The following is a 19,576-nucleotide window of genomic DNA, read 5'->3' as shown; positions in this document are numbered from 1 at the left end:
TAATGCGGATAAGATTATACGCCCCCCTGAGGTCAAGCTTGGTAAACCAGTAAGCACTTTTAACTCTGGAGAATAGATCCAAAATCAGGGGTAACGGATACTGATATTTAATAGTAATTTTGTTGAGGGCACGATAATCAATACAAGGCCTTAACGAACCATCCTTTTTGGCCATGAAAAAAACCCCAGCACCTAATGGTGAAGAGGATGGTCTAATATGACCCTTCTCCAATGCCTCCTTAATATTGGATCGCATAGCCTCGTGCTCGGGTACAGATAAATTGAAGAGCCGACCCTTGGGAAATTTACACCCCGGACTCAGTTCAATTGCACAGTCATAACTCCAATGAGGAGGCAAAGACGCAGACTCATTCTCACTAAATACATCATAAAAGTCCGCCAAATAGTCAGGGACATCATGCGACTGAGGAGAGGTGGAAAAAACCGGAGCCTCACTAAGGGCACACCGACAACCCCAACTCACCACAGACACAGATTTCCAGTCCAAAACTGGATTATGAATTTGCAACCAGGGAAATCCCAGAACAATAGTATCATGCAAATTATGCAACACCAAAAATCTGCAATTTTCTTGATGGTTTGGGGCGACCCGCATTACCACCTGCGTCCAAAACTGAGGTTTCTTTTTCGCCAAAGGAGTAGCATCAATCCCCCTCAAAGGGATAGGCGTCAGCAGAGGGGTCATAGGAAATCCACAACGTTTAGCAAAATCCAAGTCCATTAGGTTCAGGGCTGCTCCCGAATCCACAAAAGCCTTGGCGGAAAATGTTGGCAGGGAGCAGATCAGAGTAATTGCCAGAAGAAACTTAGGTTGAACACCACCCACAGAAAACGTGTGTGCAAAATGTTTCTCTCGTTTAGGACAGACAGAAATAATATGCGAGGCATCGCCACAAAAAAACACAGCTTATTACGCTTTCTGAACTCCTGACTTTGCTCCCTGGACAAAACTCTATCACATTGCATAGGTTCAGACACTTGTTCAACAGGTGGCAACACCTCTCGTGCAGTCCTGCGTTCACGTAAACGCCGATCAACCTGAATGGCTAATGACATAGATTCATCCAGACCAGAGGGAACAGGAAATCCCACCATAGTATCTTTTATGGCTTCTGACAAACCCTTCCAAAAGAGAGCTGCCAAGGCATTATCATTCCAGGCAGTAAGGACCGCCCACTTTCAGAATTTTTGACAGTACAATTCTGCAGAATCTCGACCCTGGCTCAATGCCAACAGGGTCTTTTCAGCCTGATCAATAGCATTAGGTTCGTCATACAACAACCCCAAGGCTTGAAAAAATGCATTCACATTAGTCAGACTAGGATCATCAGGTTTCAAAGAAAACGCCCAATCCTGGGGATCGCCACGCAGCAAAGAGATGACAATTTTAACCTGCTGCGCGGAGCTCCCTGACGAGTTAGGCTTCAAGGCAAAAAATAATTTACAATTATTTTTGAAATTCAAAAATTTAGACCGATCCCCAAAAAACACATCAGGAGTAGGGATCTTTGGTTCAACAGCATGTCAATGAGCAAGGTAGGCGGAAATTCCCCGCACTTCCGCAGCGAGCTGCTCCACACGATCAGACAATTGCTTTATCTCCATCGAGAGAAAAAAAAATGCCCCCTACGGCCTCAGAGATATAGAGGAAAAAATATACACACCTCTTTTTTTTTAAATTCTTTCCTGCTATTGAGTACCCTAGAATCTGCGGTATGGCTGGTGATTCTGTTATGAATGAGTCACCATAGGAGGCAAAAACAGAAATGCTAGCTAAGTCCAGAAAACCAGAGAAGTTGGCAGCTATCGAATTGCAGACCCCTGAACCTATCAACAACAAATAGCAGTAGCCGTGGGGGGTTCCTACGATGTCCTAGACCCCTTGATCACAGCCGGAGAACTGCCTAGCCTAAAGACAGAAAGGGAAATCTAAACTGCCCCAGAGCAGACCCCAAAGCAATAGGCAGCCCCCAACATATAATGACGGTGAAGCAAGAAGAAAAAACACTAACACAGATAGAAAGATAGACTGAGCAAATGATGGGGCCCAAGCTAACTAGATAGGACAGGATAGGAAAGCTGCTGTCTGCAATCCGCGAAAAACCCTATCAAAATAAGAGCCAACAGACTGACAGGGAAAAAGGCCCTGAAGACGCCAGCCTTCAAAAAGACTATGTCAGTACTCAGGTATTTTCTGAAGACAGAGCAAACCGACAAAAAGGAATTCAGCTCACCCCAGCAGGGAATGGCAGAATCCAGAAAAGCAAGGCAAACTAAAACCAAAACACAAATGCAAAAAGGCAAAGCAGAAAACTTAGCTTTTGAGGAGCAGGAATCAGACTGGTCTCCTAGAATTCCACAGAGAAATCACCAGCGAGGCAGAAGGGCGTCGGCTGCCTTATATCCAGTCAGAGATCCCCGTCGCCCAGTCATCCTCTCCCAGCTCAGGTGCTTGGTAATCAGCCTCACTACCTTCCTTCACCAGGAGAGGGAGTTCATCAGACCTCAATGGTGAAGGGGAAAATGAACTCATAACAGGTTCCCTTTTCTGGGAGTAGGTAAACGCTTTTAAAGCCGGAGCTTCAGGTACAAGCTTTGGCTTATATTGCTGACACAGCCACCAGCTCTATCGCCTCCTCTTTTGAAGTTTCAAAAAATAAAAGCACTGAGTCATCAGTGGAGGCTCCTGGTCAGGAACAACACCTTTCCTTGTGTCCTTCACCCCTACCAAAAGTGAAGGATGTGGCAGGCCACACTACTGATTACTCCATGGAGCTCTTTTCACATACCATGCCTGGGTTATCAAGTCAAATCGTGAATTCCCCAGTCCAAGATGATTCTGACAAGGAGTGCACTGATGCACAGCCACTGCTAGATTTTTCTGCTGGTACATTCACTCAGAGCTCTACATTGTCCTCGCAATGTACTGAGCCAGAATCAGACCCTGATGAAACTCAGTTGCCCCTTCCCGCATACTATAACACCTTACACGGTGACACAGAGGAAGGTGCACATAAAATTGAAGAGGAGGTGATGGATGACCCAGTTGTTGACCCAGATTGGCATCCATTGGGGAAGAGGGTGCTGCTGCCAATAGCTCAGAAGATGAGGAGGAGGATCCACAGCAGGCATCGACATCGCAACAGCTGTTATCTGGCAGGCCCGTAGCAGTCCAAAAACGGTTTACAAAAACCCAAAGTGTTGCAGGACAGCTTGGCCAAATGGTCAAATTAGCACTGCATGCAAGGCCTCAAAATGTCTTCCATAGTAGGAAGAGTGCAGTGTGGCACTTTTTTGAACAAAATCCTAATGATCAGGCAAAGTTTATCTGTAAAAAGTGCGCAAAGACCTTTAGCCGAGTGAAAAATCTGAGAAATTTGAATACCAGTTGCATGCTTAGACATTTAACCACCATGCACTTGCAAGCGTGGACAGATTACCAAACCTCACGTACCACATGTGCACCTGCTCCGAATGAAGGTAGTCAGCAACGCTACATCACTTCCCCCACTGTAAGCCCACCGGTTAGCACACCACCAGCAGCAAATGTTGAGGTGTCGTCGCAAGGCCAAAGCAGTCATGGAATCACAATGTTATTACTACGAAAGACTGCATCTAGGCCATCAGCAAGACCACCAACACCATCACCAATCCTCTCTCAGTCTGCCATGTCCACCGCCAGTTCCACCATATGCAGCTCTCAAGTCCAGCTCACCCTACAAGAGACTCTCAGTAGGACAAGAAAGTACTCATCCTCTTATCCGCGTACACAGTGTTTGAACGTCCACATTGCCAAACTTGTTAGAGATGATGCCCTACTGGTTGGTTGAAAGCAAAGCTTTCCACGAGCTCATGGCCTATGTAGTACCACGCTATGACCTACCCAGTCGGCACTTCTTTTCTCAAAAAGCCATCCCAGCCCTCCACCTGCATGTGAAAGACCGCATTGTCCATGCACTCAAGCAATCAGTGAGTGGAAAGGTGCACCTCACAACAGATGCATGGTCTAGTAGGCATGGCCAGAGCCGTTACGTGTCCATCACTGTGCACTGGGTAATGTGGTGGATGCAGGGTCCACAGGGGACAGCGGTGGTGGGACAGTGCTGCCTAGCCCATGGTATAGGAAGCAGTTGGCTGTAGGCATTCGACCCTCCTCATCCTCTTCCAGAAGCGAAAGCTCGTCCACAGAGCAAAGTCGCACGAGCACTTCATCCGTACCTGCCAGTGTTGCACATGAGGTGTCACACTATCGAACAGCTAGTGGTAAGCATCAGCAGGCTGTGTTGAAGATGATGTTCTTGGGCGACAACAGACACACCACGGAGGTACTGGCCGACTACTTGCAGCGACAAACTGAGTCATGGCTGGGCAGTCTACATCTTGAGGCAGGCAAGGTAGTTAGTAATAACGGCTGGAATTTTGTGGCAGCCATAGCCCTTTCAAAACTCAGCCACATACCTTGCCTGGCTCACACCTTGAACCTGGTGGTGCAGTGCTTCCTTAATAATTATCCGGAGTTAACAGCCCTGCTCCATAAGATGCGAAGACTGTGCTCGCACATCCACTGGTCGCCCGTACACTCCAGTTGAATGCAGAAGCTGCAGCAATTGCTCCACCTTCTCATGCACCGCCTAATTATCGACGTTGCAACAACGTGGAACTCCACCCTGCGCATGGTTCAGAGGCTGTGCAAATTGAGGCAGGCTGTAATGCATTTGAGGGCAGACATGGAGTTGTCTGGTGTGCAGTGGTCGAAGCTGAAAGACCTCTGTAAAGTCCTTCAGTGTTTTGAGGAATGCACATGGCTGGTAAGCGCAGATGACGCCATCATAAGCATGAGCATCCCACTTATGCGTCTGCTCATGCAAACTTTGATGCACATTAAGGAGCAGGCGTCTGCAGCCGACGAGGTAGAGGAGGAGGGAATCCTTGATGATTGTCAGCCATTGTCTGCTCAGGGAACTCTCCTGGATGAGGTGGAGGAAGAAGAGGAAGAGGAGGACTTTGTGCGTGACTGGAGGGATGTTGATTTGTCAGAAAGTGCTCCTCCACCCAGCACTCGCAGTGCATCATTGACACCTGGAACATTAGCCCACATGTGTGATTATGCCTTGCAGATCCTAAAAAGGGACCCCCCGCAGTGCCAAAATGATGAACGATGATGACTACTGGTTGGCCAGCATCCTGGATCCACGCTATAAAGGCAAATTCCAAAACATCATGCCCCAGAAGAACCTAATATTGGCTAACAAAGAAGCAACTCTGGTTAACCATTTGTTTGAGGAATTCCCAACCCATGCAAGGGTTTCAACGGATTTTGTCCCACCTTCCCCTGCTGACACGTAGGTTTCCAGAAAAATGGCTCGCTTTTGCCCTCCTCTTCCTCAGACTTCTCCAATTCCTCCATTTGCAGCTGCTGAATGTCCAACATCAACATGTGCCATTTTTTCAACCTCCCTAACTGGGCTGCCGTGCGAGTGCCGTTGTCCTGGACAGGTGGGTGGGCGCACTCTTGGGTGATGGCACTGGCACAGGGTCCCTCATAGTACAATCAAGTGTCTCTGATGGCGGGGGTGCACACCCGCCGTCAGACACACCGGCATACTATGAGGGGCCCTGTGCCAGTACCACGCCCACGAGTGGGCCCCCCCTGCTTACTCAGGGCCCCAGCACTTGCAATACTTACCTCTCCCTGCTCCACCGCTGTGTAGTCTGGGCTGTTAAATCCTTCACTGGGACTGCCAATACAAATTTGATGAACTGATAGATGATGGTTAAGACGCATCTATGCCATGTGCTGCTGGGCTCTATCTTCAGATGATCAATGGCTTCCATTTGTTATGGACATCGACTGACAATGAGATGCAGTGGTGGTTTATCAACAGCTTTCACGGTTTTCCTACTCACAGGCGTGTGACATTCCTGCCCACATTTTTAAATGTGTCCTCTCATGCCAATCCAATAGAATCGCCTACGGCCTGTGGCTTCTGTCTTTTGCACTCCAAAGTTACCTGACAGATCATGAGAGGCAGTGAGGACAATGTCTACATCTCTCCCTGTGATCACAATTTGATGGAGATGAGTAACGGTGATGGGATCCACGGCACTGCGGTACAGCAAACCTTTCTTCACAAAGAACTGTTTTCGCTGTCTCCACAGACAAAGTAATTGAGGGTCAGCATTGTCTCTGAGAATTCTCCCGGGAGTTTTTCCCATGGTTAGTAATTCCAAAATTTCTGCAATCACTCAACTTTCCGTCTGTACTTGTAGCCATCTCGCTTCCTCTTGTGGAGAGTCTGGACTGTCTTACTGAGACTGAAATATATATGAAGATTGAAAAATACCCCAACAGTGTATACTGGTGTACGCTTCGAATACATTACCCTTTTTCTTCTTTTTCGATTCTTGTCTAATCCATACTGAGGCTGTGAGTGTCTTTGTCTGAAATGTACACAGAGATTTTAAATGTTTAAACTACACTATATATACCTTGTATCCAGTGATACTGTACCCTTTCTCAACTTTCTACAATCTAGTCGAATCCATACTAGGCCTGAGACCGTCTGAGTCTGCCTCCTGATATATAGACATAGATTTTTAATGTTTAAACTATGCTATATATACCTGTTATCCGGTGATACTGTACCCTTTCTCAACTTTCTACAATCTTGTCGAATCCATGCTGGGTCTGAGACCGTCTGAGTCTGCCTCCTGATATATAGACATAGATGTTTAATGTGTAAACTATGCTACATATATACCTTGTATCCAGTGATACTGTACCCTTTCTCAACTTTCTACAATCTAGTCGAATCCATACTAGGCCTGAGACCGTCTGAGTCTGCCTCCTGATATATAGACATAGATTTTTAATGTTTAAGCTATGCTATATATACCTGCAATCCAGTGATACTGTACTCTTTCTCATCTTTCTACAATCACGTCGACTCCATACTGGGCCTGAGACCGTCTGAGTCTGCCTCCTGATTATAGAAGAGCGGTGTTCGAGTCGACCTGTTCGCCAAGTACAAATTCGAGCTGTTTTGTGCGGAGTTCGAGCCGTTCATCGAACTTGAACACTTTGCTTAAAATTCGGCTGTTCGAGGTTCCATTCAAGAACGGTTCGTTCACCAAAAGCATAACTTTATTTTCACATTAATAATGGTTTTAAATGTTAATAAACAGTTTCATGGCATAGTAGCGGTGTCTGGTAGCCAGCGGTGTAGTGCACCTGTCATGGAGCTACACTGTGTGTGTTTCTAATAATTTTTTACCGCATCTTGTCCAGAAAATCCTTTTGGGCCTTGTAGCACTGTCTGCTACTCAGCAGAGGATCCCACCCGTGAACCTAGCTATGCTGCCTATTTATGAAAGAACCAGTTTTTGACTGCATTTAGCCCAGTTAATACTTTGGCCTAGTAACTGTGTCTGCTACTCAGTAGAGGAGCCCACCCGTGAACCAAGCTGTGCTGTCTGTTTATGTAAGAACCATTTTTTAACTCCATTTAGCCCAGTCAATACTTTGGGCCTAGTACCTGTGTCTACTGCTCAGGAGAGGAGCCCACCCATGAACCTAGCTATGCCACCTGTTTATGTAAGCACTGTCTGCTACTCAGCAGAGTTGCCCACCCGTGAACCAAGCTATGCCGCCTGTTTATGTAAGAACTGTGTGCTACTCAGCAGAGGAGTCCAACTGTTAAGCAAGCTACAGCACCTGTGGTTTGGACAATTAATTTTTTCACATTCTTTCTGCAATGCTGGTTAGGCCTAATTCCGAAATTCCGGTTGGCCTGCACTTACTGGGAAATCCTCGCTCGTGTGGAAGAATTGGAATCCCAGATCCCCATCACTAACGGGGTTCAGCGGGTTATCCGCACATGTAAGCGACACACGCTGGTCCTTTTAGTGTAGCGCGCATGCAGCCCCGGACAAGTAAGGGCATGACAGACCCCTCGCGTGCCAGAGCCTCGCGTGTCCCTCTATTAAGCTGGACGCGGACCGCAGGTCATGCCAGAGTCTCGTTCATTAACGGAATTAAGCTGACAAATCGCTAGCACAACTAAAAACGGCCATGCACCACCACCCACAGAATCGACAAAGCTTGCAATCTGTCCATGTTTTCCGTAGCTGGCATGGTTGAGGTTGCCCATGTGGAGTCCAATTAAGCCGTAGGCTCCACTCCTGGTGGTGCCCTTCTGGACATTCCTTTAAGGTTCAGCTTTGCAACCATACTGCCCCCCGGAAACCAAACACTTTGCCTTCATGGACGCTGTTCGGAGGGTCGTGGGAATAACGCCGAACGATCGGCAGTTGGCATAATTTATGGTGGGAAGTCCAACGGTATATGATCGTCTTCGATTTTAGAATTTTAGATTTTTTTTTTATTTTAGATATTTAGTCCAGCCTTTCCTGAATTTATAAGGGCATGACATGCCTATATCTGTGTCTCCTCCTCCTCCTTTTACTCCTCCACCTCTTTTCTATGTGTAGTTGCCCTTTTCCATATGTTATTTTTTTCTTCTGAGCATTGTGTCTGCTTTGAGACACCTTTTAAGGTGTTTTGTAATTGTTTTGTATGTGTTTGTATGTGTTTGTGATGGCCTGCCATTGTTTTCAATGGGGCTCGACGGTGTTCGTCAAACGTTCGACGAACATTCGACGAACTTGCCTCCTCTTTGACGAACCGAACCGATCTCTAGCGGTGTGGCTCAACACTACTCCTGATATATAGATGTACATTTTTAATGTTTAAACTATGCTATATATGCCTGGTATCTGGTGATACTGTACCCTTTCTGCCAGGAAGTCCTCCTCCACCAACCACTCTAAGTGTATCATTGACACCTGGAACATTGGCCCACATGTGTGCTTATTTCTTGCAGATATTCTTTTTATATTGTGGTGTGATCCATCGTGAGCTTGTGAGAGTCTGTGGGTTACTCCTGCAATTTAGATGTAGATTTAAAATTTACCCCAACACTGTGTACAGCTCTACGCTTGTGATACATTACCCATTTACTGCTTTTTATATTCTGGTCTAATCCAAAATGACCAAGTGAGAGTTATTTTCTGACTGTGGAAATAAACACTGATTGACAATGACCCCTACACTGTGTACAGCTGAACGCCTCAGATCCATTACCGTTTTACGGCTTTTTATATTGTGTTGTAATCTATACTGAGCCTGAGAGTGTCTGTGTGTGCCTCCTGAAATATATACGGAGATTTAGAATGTTTAAACTATACTATATATACCTGGCATCTTATGATACTGTACCCTTTATCTACTTTTTATATTCTTGTCTAATCCATACTGAGCCTGTGAGCATTTCTGTGTGACTCATGAAATATATAGGGAGATTGACAATTATCCTTTGACTGTATAGAGCTGTACGCTTCTGATACTGTACCATATATCTGATGCTATTTTGGGTACATTTTCTCCAAAATTTGGAAGAATGGTGGAAGAGGCCGCAGGCTTGGGGGGGCCAGCTGGTACTGATGGTGGTGGTGCATCTGCTGGAAGTGGCAAAAGCACAATAGCAGCTAAGGCAGGAGGTGTTGAGCCTGTGTCATGGTCTGGCTCCAGAACGCCTGGAAGGCTACATTTTCTGAGAGTAGGTTAACCGCTTTTAAAGCCGGAGCATCAGGAACTGGTTTTGGCTTACATTGCCAAAACAGACTCCAGCAAATATGCCCTCCTCTTCTGAAGCTTCAAAAAATGCAAGCACTGAGTCATCAAGTGCTGGCTCCTGGTCAGGAAGAACCCCTTTCCTTGTGTCGTTCACCCCCACCAAAGGTGAATTATGCAACAGGCCACACTTCACATTAGTCCATGTAGCTCTTTCCCACATACTATGCCTGGGTTATCAAGTCAAATCGTGAATTCCCAAGTCCAAGATGAATCTGACATCGAGTATGGGTGGCCAGCCAGGGCAGTGGGGTTAATCGGTAGCGGGCCGGTGTCTCAGAGGGATGTGTCACAGTGGTGGTGACCCGGTCTGTGGGCATGGGCATCCATGCAAAGGGGTGAATAACGTTTATAGGTGAACAATACGTGACGCCACCTGTGGTTTCTGATCAGATTGACCAGCGCTGCAGTGTCACTTTTCTGGGACAGATGTTGTGGTGTAGCTAAGATGTAGAAGCCCTGCACAGGTAGGGCTGTAGTCGCAGGGCAGATGAAAGAGTTGGTAGATGGTGTGTAGTGCAGGATGTAGCAGAGCCATGCGCCAGGCGCAGGAGAAAGATGACAGACACAGTCGTGCAGTTTCTTTACCTGTACTTGGTAAGTGCCGTACAGGACCCAGAGTACAGATGGAGAAGAAGTTGGTCAGCCTGGAAGCAAATTAGGAATTCTGTCTCTGCAGATAGGTATTGTGGCCTCCGTTCTAGCGCTTATCTGACGTACTCGCAGTACTGAGTTCACTGAAGTTCCCCCTGTTGACTCTCTTTTGAAACTTTCTCGTATGGCAGGCAGCCGTAGCCTTTTCCTTCTGGCTCACACAAGTCGCTGTTGGGGCCTCTGAGCCTTAGTTGGGAACAGAGCATTTACAGCTGCTACTTCCTCCGGTTTCTGCTGCAGGACCGTCAGTGCCCCTACAAACTCGGAGACCGGAATCCAGACCATGCGCTCCAGCTAGGAGTGAGTCTTAACTCTGCTCATCCTCCAGCTCCCCTTCTCACATCCACACACTTCCCCTTCCCTTCACAGACTGCCTTAACTTCCCTCCTCCCGGCCACAGAGAGCAGCTCCTCAGCAGTCAGGTTCAGAGCTCTCCCTGCTGGCCTGGAGTGGGAACTGTGTTGTGTGTTGGTTTAACTGCTAGAGAGATCCTTTGTTGCTCCCAAGCATGACATCACACTCCCTAGGAGGAAGGTAATGCCACTGTGGTGACCGTACTCCTAGGGGCGCCACAAGTGCACTGATGCCCAGCCACTGCTAGATGATTCTGCTGGTACATTGACCCCGACCACTACATTCCCCTCGCACTCTACACAGCCAGAATCTGACCCTGATGAAACTTAGGTTCCCCTTCCCGCATACTATAGCACTTTGCTCGGAGAAAAAGAGGAAGATGCAGATGAAAATGCAGGTTCCTGGAGCAGGTGGGGGCGCATACTCATGGGTGATAGCACTGGCACAGGCCCCTCATAGTACGCAAAAGTGTCTCTGCCAGTGGGAGGGCCCATCGCCCACCCGCCGTCAGACACATCGCCGTACTATGAGGGGCACTGTGCCAGTGCCGTCGCCAACGAGTGGGCCTCCCTGCTTGCTCAGGATCACAGCACTTGCAAAGTTGAAATACTTACCTCTCCCTGCTCCACCGCCGTGACGTCTTCCTCGTTTCCTGACAGTGACATTCTGGTCAGAGAGCGCGATGACATCACGTCTGTACGCCCTCTGCCTAAAAGTCCAAGTGCAGAGAGATGGAAGATGGGGACGACGAGGAGTCCAGACTAGTACAGGGATTCCCTAGGGGGAGACTTATTTAATTGTTTTAAAGGTTGGGAGCAATTTTTGGGGAGCACTATACTCTGGAGAATGATATATGGGGCCCACCATATACTGGAGCATTCCAAAGGTGGACATCAGATACTGGAGCAGAATTTACAGGGCCCATTATACACTGGAGCATTAGAAATGGGACCCATTATATATGGAGCATTATTTGGGCCCATAAGACAGTGGAGCTTCATCCATGGGGACCATCATATACTGTAGCATTATGTGGAGCTCATCATATACTGTATAGAACATTATATGGGACCAATGATTCTGTATGGAGAATTATATGGGCCTCATTACTCTGTATAGCGCACTATGCGGTGGCCATAATACTGTATGGAGTAATATACTGTCCGTTTTTGGAGCTATTGGAGAATTTAAAATGGATATCAGTCATGTGATGTAAGACCTGAAGTATTTTTCATTGTACTATACTGCTATTTCTCTGCCGTATCAGAGGATCATGAATTGTGTCATGTGTTAAAGGAGCCCATTGACACTCTTTGGCCCTGGGCCCACGAAAATCTGGAGCCAGCCATACCCCCCCCACAACTTTAGACAAATAACCCCCAGTTTTCAATGCCTAACTATTATTATAAAGTAAATTAAGGTTGACAAGCTTAAGTAATAAGAATTTATGTTTTTGGCATTAAAATGGGCACTGTAGGTGTGTTTCCTGTCCTCCACTCACTGCCGTCTTTTCTTCCCCCTTGACTTGCATTGAGTTTCGTGTTTCAGTCGGCCTTCGACTTTTTACGATAATCGGCCGATTTCGTTCGACCCGACTTTTGCGAAAGTCGGGTTTCATGAAACCAGACTCAACCCGAAAAAAGGCAAAGTCGCTCATCTCTAGTCTACAGTATTGTGAGATCTCAGTGACCCGTGTAAGAACCATATTATATTATTCCGTGTAACTTTTAATAAACCTGTATTAAAGTAACTACCACCATGATTCCCGATGACGCCAGTAATTTATGCAATTAATTATTAATTATTTAATCAATCATCACTGTTCAATATGGAATGATTAACCCCTTCCTGACCAGTGACACAGCGCATGTGCCATGAAAGTCGGTGCCATTCAGACCAATGACGCATATGCTGTGTTATGACTTTAAAGCCCCCCTGCGGGTCGGGTGACCGGGGTCAATGAAAGGTCACCTGACCTGCAGATACAGGGGGCTTTGTACTTCACCACAGGGGGGGTGGCTTCGCCCCCACGTGGCTACGATCGCTCTGATTGGCTGTTAAAAGTGAAACAGCGCTAGTAATATTTCATCAATGAAATTTGATGAAATATTGCAATCCAGCCATTGCCGATGCTGCAGTAGCATCGGACATGGCTGGAGACACCTATCCGACCCCCCCACTGGTTAACAGGGGCGATCTGGCCCCTGCCGCTGAATGACAGCGGAGATCTGCTGCCACATTCCTCATCAGCCTTCCCTCCACTCCCCCTGCCTTCTGATCACCTCCCCTCCCACCCCCCGGTACCTTCCAAGTGCCACTGTCGCTCCCGGTGTCCCGCAGTCCTGCAAAATGGCGGGCGCATGCGCAGTGCGCCCGCCGGAACCTGCGGCTGCAGATACCATTCATTCATTTTGATCACTCTCACAGTGATCAAAATGAAATAAAAAGTAAATAAACCCCCCGCTTATCACCCCCAAAGGTAGGCACATATAATAAAATAAAGAAAATATTTTTATTTTTCCATTAGGGTTAGGGTTAAAGTGGAATTAGGGTTAGGGTTGGAATTAGGGTTAAGATTAGGGTTAGGGATGCGTTGGGGTTAGGGTTGGGATTAGGGTTAGGCTTGTGGTTAGAGTTATGGTTAGGGTTCGGATTAAGGTTAGGGGTGTGTTGGGGTTAGGGTTATGGTTAGGGTTGAGATTAGGGTTAGGGATGTGTTGGGGCTAGGGATGTGCTGGGGTTAGGGTTGGAGTTAGAATTGAGGGGTTTCCATTGTTTAGGCACATCAGGGGGTCTCCAAACGCAACATGGTGCCACCATTCATCCCAGCCAATTTTGTGTTCAAAAAGTCAAACAGTGCTCCCTCCCTTCCAAGCCCCGACGTGTGCCCCAACATATGGGGTATCAGCGTACTCATTAAAAATTGCACAACAACTTTGGGGGTCTAATTTCTCCTGTTACCTTTGGGGAAATAAAAAAATTGGGGGCTAAAAAATTATTTTTGTGGAAAAAAATGATTTTTTTATTTTCACATCTCTGTGTTATAAACTTCTGTGAAGCACTTGGGGGTTCAAAGTGCTTACCAGACATCTAGATAAGTTTCTTGGGTGGTCTAGTTTCCAAAATGGGGTCACTTGTGGGGGGTTTCTACTGTTTAGGCACATCAGGGGCTCTGAAAACGTAACGACGACCACAGACCATTCAATCAAAATGTCACTACTTACATTCCGAGCCCTGATGTGTGTCCAAACAATGGTTTCCCCCCCATATGGGGTACCAGCGTACTCAGGACAAACTGGACAACAACTTTTGTGGTCCAATTTCGCCTGTTACCCTTGTGAAAATAAAAAATTGCGAGCTAAAAAATCATTTTTTGAGGAAAAAAAGATTTTTTATTTCCACAACTTTGTGTTATAAACTTCTGTGAAGCACTTGGGGGTTCAAAGTGCTCACCACACATCTAGATAAGTTCCTTGGTGGGTCTAGTTTCCAAAATGGGGTCATTTGTGGGGGAGCTCCAATGTTTAGGCACACTGGGGCTCTCCAAACACGACATGGTGTCCGCTAATGATTAGAACCAATTTTCATTTCAAAAAGTCAAATGGCGCTCCTTCCCTTCTGAGCCCTGCCGTGCGCCCAAACAGTGGTTCCCCCCCACATATGGGGTACCAGCGTACTCAGGATAAACTGGACAACAACTTTTATGGTCCAATTTCTCCTGTTAGCCATGTAGAAATAAAAAATAGTGTGCTAAAAATCATTTTTGAGGAAAAAAAAAGATTTTTATTTTCACTGCTCTGCGTCGTAAACTTTTGTGAAGCACTTGGTGGTTCAAAGTGCTCACTACACATCTAAATAAGTTCCAAAAGAGGTCTAGTTTCCAAAATCGTGTCACTTGTGGGGGGTTTTCACTGTTTAGGCACACAGGGGCACTTCAAACGCGACATAGTGCCCGATAATGTTTGGAGTTTCCATTCAAAAAGTCAAATAGCACTCCTTCCCTTCCAGACCCTGCCGTGCACCCAAACAGTGGTTTATGACCACATATGAGGTATCGGTGTATGGAGAAATTGCCCAACAAATGTTAGGATCCATTTTATCCAGTTGCCCATGTGAAAATGAAAAAACTGAGGCTAAAAGAAAATTTGTGAAAAAAAGTACTTTTTATGGATCAATTTGTGAAGAACCTGGGGGTTCAAAGTGATCACTATGCATCTAAATAAGTTCCTTGGGGGGTCTAGTTTCCAAAATGGGGTCACTTGTGGGGGAGCTCCAATGTTTAGGCACACAGAGGCTCTCTAAATGCGACACTGCAACCGCTAAATATTCGAGCATATTTTCCATTCAAAAGTCAAATGGCGCTCCTTCCCTTCTGAGCCCTGCCGTGCGCCTAAACTGTGGTTTATGACCACATATGAGGTATCGGGGTACTCAGGAGAAATTGCCCAACAAACTTTACTATCCATTTTATCCTGTTGCCCATGTAAAAATGAAAAAACTGAGGCTAAAAGAAAATTTTTGTGAAAAAAAAGTACTTTTTTTACGGATCAATTTGTGAAGCACCTGGGGGTTAAAATTGATCACTATGCATCTAAATAAGTTCTTGGGGGGTCTTGTTTCAAAAATGGAGTCACTTGTGGGGGAGCTCCAATGTTTAGGCACACAAGGGCTCTCCAAATGCGACATGGCAACCGCTAAATATTTTCCATTCAAAAGTCAAAAGGCGCTCCTTCCCTTCTGAGCCCTGTCATGCACCCAAACAGTAGTTTATGACCACATATGAGGTATCGGGGTACTCAGGAGAAATTGCCCAACAAATTTTAGGATCCATTTTATCCTGTTGTCCATGTGAAAATGAAAAAATTGATGCTAAATGAAAATTTTTGTTGGAAAAATTAAAATGTCCATTTTTTCTTTCCATGTTGCTTTAGTTCCTGTGAAGCACCTGAAGGGTTAATAATCTTCTGGAATGTAGTTTTGAGTAGCTTGAGGGGTGCAGTTTTTAGAATGGTGTCTCATTTGGGTATTTTCTGCCATATAGACCCCTCAAAGTGACTTCAAATGTGAGGTGGTCCCTAAAAAAATGGTTTTGTAAATTTTGTTGTAAAAATGAGAACTCGCTGGTCAACTTTTAATCATTACAACTTCCTAACAAAAAAAATGTTGTTTCCAAAATTGTGCTGATGTAAAGTAGACATGTGGGAAATGTTATTTAGTAACTATTTTGTGTCACATAACTGTCTGGTTTAACAGAATAAAAAATTAAAATATGAAAATTTGCAATATTTTCAAAATTTTTGCCAAATTTTCACCAAATTTCTGATTTTTTCACAAATAAACGCAAAAATTATCGACCTAAACCTACTACTAACATGAAGCCTGACATGAAAAAATAATCTCAGAATTGCTAGGATGCGTTGAAGCGTTCCAGAGTTACCTCAGAAAGGGACACTTGTCAAAATTGAAAAAAATGGTCTGGTCATTAAGGTCAAAATAGGCTTGGTCATGAAGGGGTTAACATCAATAAATGAGGCTATAATACAGTTCACACAAAAATTAAGAAGGTACAGAAGTATCATAACAATAATAATATTAGCACAGCCAAAACACAAATATAGAAATATAGTCCCTATGGACTGCCATATACTCTTCATCCTGCAGGGGTCAACATTAGCATCCACTATGAAATTCAGAGACTCTTCAGGGGAAAAAGTAGGGCTGTAGAACAACATGATATTGTAATATCGAGCTACGATAACTGTCTTCTGGTGGATAGGTGCCTCTTTGTTCTGATGTCCTAAGGGATTAATTGTGATGACCTACATAGGAGGTGGAGGCCTGGCTTTGATTGAATATATAGCTGTATGCCAGAATTTTTGTCACTCTAAGTTACTGGTATCTATTAACACCTTTTGGATTCTGGTATGAATGCTGTTATTTGCCAAGATATCAATATTAATCATTCCATTTTGAACATGGATGTATAGCAGGAGTAGCGATGATTATTTTTTTTGTAAAAACGGGTTTAATAATTTACATTTCAAAGAGCTTTTCCACGTTTTGTCTTTTGGGACTCATTTTCATATAATATTGCTACGGTTTTGAGCTTTCTTTAATTCAGTGCCAAAAGAAATGAATAAGACAAAGGTCATTTTGAAAAAAAAAACATATTTAATATAAAAAGTTTATCAAGCGTCAGTTTCTAAAAGCATATTTTCGTTTAAAACTAAAAATTTGTGCCTTTTGGAAAAAAGTAAGAGATATTGTTCTGGAATATTAGAAAAAAACAATTTATTAAACATCCTTTCTACTATATTTACAAAGGAAAATGAAATGTCAGATAAAATACTAAGGAATAAAATAAGCTCGACATGAAATGTCACCTGTCAAACCCAGGAAGAATTGCAGAGCTGCATTATGCACAGCAAAATACTGTAGACATTGAGACTAAGTGGCATACTACTCCTATTGTGGGGGAATTAAGTGCCTTGATTGATAAACTCTTATTTCTGATATGTAGGGAATCTATGTTGACAGAGATGACACCACAGAGCTGGCGCATGGCAAATATGGAAAGAACATTTAACCAAGTCTCACAGACTGAGTCGGCAAGCTATAGGTCAGGGTAAAATGTTTAACATTTTACTATGAAATGCTCTCCTGGAGTATCTCAGTGGAAAAAGCTCATAACAAAGCATTAGCATGGCTATTTCAGTGATTGGAGCTGTCACATTGATTTGACAGATCTTTCTGTGATGTAAAAGTCTCTTGAATTTCCCAGGAATGCACTATTTCACCTCTTCATGAATCAGGAGCGTCGGATGAGTGGCATGCACCTCTGTGTGTGACTCACAACAAGTCCTACTTCAGACCTGCTGAAACATTTGTGGTGTAGAGAACGCTGCCAATCATCATGAATTTGACAAGCGGCAGTTGCCATCCACCTACCATATGTTGCTCTATACATACATATATCTTGCCCTTTACTACTATGGCACCATTGTAATGTTTCTGGACCAATAGAGTAACCCGATCTAACTGTTTTTGGTTATGTATTTGCCACAGAGTGTACACTGCTCGGGGTATGGTTTTCATACACATCAGAGAGGTCTCTTACACATGTAGGGTAAGTTCTCCTGATTTTAATGCATTCATGTGTACAGAGGCCATTATGCACTAAAGCCTATGGAAGACATTGAAAATGACCTTGGACAAGTATTGAATGGAAGTCCTAGAGATTCCGCGTCCCCTCCGTTGATCGTTTAGGTCCTGCCTTCATCAGGGGGCAAAGGTAAAATTGAGGTGTAAGGGTTAAAAAGGAATGCAGTGAAAATGATTGGCGCCGAAAAAAACGGGCAGCTCACAAAGAACTGGATATGACACAGTGGGGCAAGAGGTGACGCATGTGTCACTGTGGCAGCAGCGAGGCCCGACATCATAGGTTCAGCAGGACAATGGCGGTGAACTAAATGATCGCAAAGATTTCTGGAATGACTTGCTGTGATAAAGATCTAGGGTTACCAGTGCTTTTGTATACACCCCACTGTAAAATATTAGGGTTCCGTTATCTTCATGAGTAGTGTTGAGCGATACCACCCGATACTGAAAAATATCAGATCGGAATGGATAGGCCGATCTAAAAAAAGTATCGGGTATCGCCGATTCCGATCCCGGAAGTCCCATTCAAGTCAATGGGACAGAAATATCGGAATAAAAAAAACTCCTTTCTTGCCTTGTACAGCCTGTTCGGGGGGGGAAGAGTGTGGGCGGTGCGTGGGCAGACACTGTGCGTGTCTGTGTGTGTGGGCGGGGTCTGTACGGGCCTCTCGGTGGTCTGTACGGGCCTCTCTGGGGCCTGTGCCGACTGTCGGTGGTCTTTACGGGCCTCTCAGGGGTCTGTTTGGGCCTCTCGGGGGCCTGTGCCGGCCTGCCGGGAGCCTGTGCTGGCTGCCGGTGGTCTGTACGGGCCTCTCGGTGGCCTGTGCCGGCTGTCGGTGGTCTGTATGGGCCTCTCGGGGGCCTGTGCCGGCTGTCGGTGGTCTGTATGGGCCTCTCGGGGGGCCTGTGCCGGCCTGCCGGGGGGCCTGTGCCGGCTGCCGGTGGTCTGTGCGGGCCTGCCGGGGGTCTTGTGTGTGTGCAGGCATCGTCCGATGGGACTTCAAGTCCCATCGAGTGATGCTTGCTACACTGGCAGTGATTGACACATTAGCCAATGATGGGACAGTAGTAGTCCCATCATCCGGCTAAAGTGTTGAATGTAAAAAAAAAAAAAAACATACTACATACATACTACATACTACATATATACATACTACATACATGCTACATACATGTTACATATATACTACATTCATACAGCATACATAATACATACATGCTACATATATACTACATTCATACAACATACATATATACTACATACATACTACATATATACTACATTCATACAACATACATATATACTACATACATACATGTATACTACATTCATACAACATACATACATACTACATATATACTACATACATGCTACATACATACTACAGATACACTACATTCATACAACATACATACTACACACATACATAGTACATACATACAACATACATACTACATATATACTACATTCATACAACATACATATTTTTTTACAGTGGCGGAGTAATACAGTGCGGAAGGATACCTACCTCCCGACACTGGATTCCTTGAGCCCCGTAGAGGGCGGTTGCATCAGCTGATGCTGCTGCTCTCCACTGGAGATCGGCGTGGGACCTTCGTGGATTTCTGCGGATCAGGGTAAGTATATGGCTTGTTTGTTATTTTAATATTTTTCCTTAGATGACACTGGCTTCGGGG

The sequence above is a fragment of the Dendrobates tinctorius genome, unplaced genomic scaffold (assembly GCF_039654945.1).
Source record: "Dendrobates tinctorius isolate UK_male_01 unplaced genomic scaffold, ASM3965494v1 ptg000039l, whole genome shotgun sequence".
NCBI lineage: Eukaryota > Metazoa > Chordata > Amphibia > Anura > Dendrobatidae > Dendrobates > Dendrobates tinctorius.
Note: the sequence above shows the minus strand (reverse complement) of the source record.